Raw genomic sequence first — 3166 nt, 5'->3', positions numbered from 1 at the left:
CTAAACGATGTTTTTTGGAAAAATAGGAGCAACATGGGTCCATGGACCTATGTTTTTCATCTAAAAGTTGTAGTCTTTTGATAGATCTTTCTAATGAGGTATTGTGTGCTCAAATGGAGTTTGTATGCCAAAGTTACGATCCTGGGAAGTTGATGTACCAATTTACCCAAACAGGGCCCATAGTTTGGCGCTTCATCTCCTAGGGTTAGGTTTTTGGATGTTTAGGGTTTTCCATTGTTTCTCAACAATAAGTAGGCCTTTGAGCCTCATTGTAAGACAGTTTAGAGGCATGTAGCCACCACATCTCTCCTTAGAGATAAGTTACCATCACCCGAGCTAGTTTATTTCCATTTCTATTTGCAAGCATATTTCAGTCTTTTACATTAATGAAATGAAGTATTATTTTTGCTGCATCTTTGTATTTATCGTTATCTCTATAATTTGTTGTGTTCCTGTTTAAATCCTGATCAAATCTCCTTGATGACATATGGCCCCAACCAATGCATACGAAATATTCCTAGAAATTTATCAAACTTGTTGTCATATAATAAAACCAAATCATTTACCATGAAGGTGCTCAGTTTGATGTGCCGACTGTGCCATTCCTTTTCACGCTCCTTCTGAACTTTCTGATGGAACCTAAGCAAAAATCTATCTTCTTCAAGTTCTGTTAGCTGTGCGAGCCTCTCTTCAAGGGCTCTGTGATCTTCCATTCCTATGAATGCCACTATGCATAGAATAGGCATAATGTACTCCATCGACATCACAACTTCTACGCCATAGACCAGCCTAAACGATTTCTGTCCAGTCATCTTCTTGCAAGTAGTTTTGTAAGCCCATAGCACCGCGAGTACGCGCACATCCCAATCATTCCTTTGTGCATTGCAAACCTTCGTCAGCGGATTCTCCAATATATTATTAAATGCTTTGATTGTCCCATTAACCTGCGGGTGATATCGCGTGCTCTTTTGATGATAAACTTGGAATTCCTTCGTCAGTACGCTGATCATTTCATTAAGGAAATGTGTACCGCGATCACACATAAAAATATTTGAGCAAACAAACCTGGTTAGCACATATTCAAAGAGGAATTTTGCTGATGTTGCCCATGTAGAGTCCTTCACGTGCTGCGCCTTCGCCCATCTGATCAAATACTATGTCGTGCTGATGATATATTGAGCACCCGTCTTCTTTCTAGGAGGCTGAATTGGTCCTACAAAATTAATTGCCCACTTCTCAAATGGTTGTAATGATAGCTATGGATTCAGAGGTAGCTCATCCCTCTGTGATGGCCTTCCCACCCTCTGACATGCATCACATGCCTTACAATAAGCATTGGAATCCTTATGCAGCATCAGCCACCACAACCCAGTGCATAAAATATTTTGCGTTGTTTCTTTTCCTGCATAATGTCCTCCCACAACTCCTCCATGAGCTTCAATGAGGATGCTATTTCATTCAAACTCAGGCACATAACATTTTAGAATTTCATCCGAGCCCATTTTATACAAATGTCCTGTAATGACAAAAAAGTCTGTCGCGCACACCACTAACTCTTTCTTTTGTTGACTAGTATACCCTTCTAGAGTTGTTGCCGTTGTCAGGAAGTGTAAATATCTACAGAGTGATTGTCCATGATGTGTACTACAAAGAGCTGTGGATCATATAGTCCTTCCTCCAAATTAGTAGGCTCCTCTCCTGTTTCAATGAGCAACAAATGATCTAGTCCTACATTCAATCGTCTTGGCTTCACAATGACTTTGAAATCATATTCCTGAAACAGAAGCAGCCATCTTCATATCTTCCCCCCCAACACAGGCTTGCTAACCAGGTACTTCAATGCAGAATGGCCTATGTACATCTTAAAGTGTCAGCCTAGCAAGTAACGTCTGAACTTTTGGAGCACGTACACCATAGCCTACCCTTCGCGCTCTGTTGCTGAATAGTTCTTCTTAGCTTTAGACAATTTTCTACTTGCGAACACTATAGGGTGATCTGAATCTCCCTCACTGGCTTGTGTCAGTACTACTCTGAGTGCAATACATGGCACATCGACATGCACATGAAATTCCTTCTTCCAATTTGGGAAGACTAGGATTGACGCGGTGACCATTTTCTCCTTCAACACATCAAGGCTCCGTTGACATTCTTCATTCCAAAAAAATGTAGCATCCTTCTTTAAAAAATTCTCCATTGGCACAGTAATTTGGTCATAACTCTTGATGAACTTCCCATAGTATCCCGTATGCCCCAATGTTGCATGCAACTGTTTCACACTTCTTAGCGCCTCCAACTTAATTATAACCACAATCTTTGCAGGGTATACCATTAAGCCTTGTCTGCACACTACATGACACAACAAGATTCCGAAAGGGACATAGAACAAACATTTCTTCAAGTTTAGCGCGATATGATACCTTCGGCATGTATCCAACATCAAGCGTAGACTAGCTGCATGGCACTTTACCAGCCCAAACACCGTTCAATCCTCAAAATATACCTCCAAAAACTTATGAATGAAGTCCTTGAACGCTGTGATGACTACGCATGAAAAGATCACCGACACGTTCTTCAGACCAAAATGCATCACAATATACTGAAAGAATCCCCATTCAGTCACGAAGGTCGTATTACTACTATCCTTAGGCACAATATTGATTTGATGGTACCCAAAGAACCCATCAGTGAATGAATATGCTTCATGTCCTCCTACATTATCCAGTACTTCATCGGTGAATGGAGTTGGAAAGGGATCATGCATGTAGGTGCCATTCAACTTCCTGAGATCTACACATATCCTTATTTCATCCTTCTGCTTCTTTTCCTGAACTACTATTAGGCTTACCCAATCAGATTCTTCCATTGGTTCAATAATAACTGTTGCAAGCATTTTATCCAACTCTAAGCAGACCTTTTCCTTATACTTTCGGTTGAGGCAGTAAGGCCTTTGTTTAATTGGATTCATGTCTAGTTTCAACATAATTTTCATAACTCCCAGGTCCCGTATTATCCCTTTTAAGTCAGAGAACTTTGTAGGGAACAAGTTCTGGTAGTCGCGGAGCAACTTAGTGACCTTATCCACCCTGGCATCATCCCAGTAGTCCCTAATCTTTGCAAAATTTGGCTCGACCTCTGTCCCAATGTTCACTTGTCTTGTTTTGAGTGA

This window comes from Pinus tabuliformis, chromosome 6, assembly GCF_031772625.1.
Source record: "Pinus tabuliformis cultivar Carrire ecotype Pingquan chromosome 6, CPIR1, whole genome shotgun sequence".
In the NCBI taxonomy this organism is placed as follows: domain Eukaryota; kingdom Viridiplantae; phylum Streptophyta; class Pinopsida; order Pinales; family Pinaceae; genus Pinus; species Pinus tabuliformis.
This window is presented reverse-complemented; position numbering follows the sequence as displayed.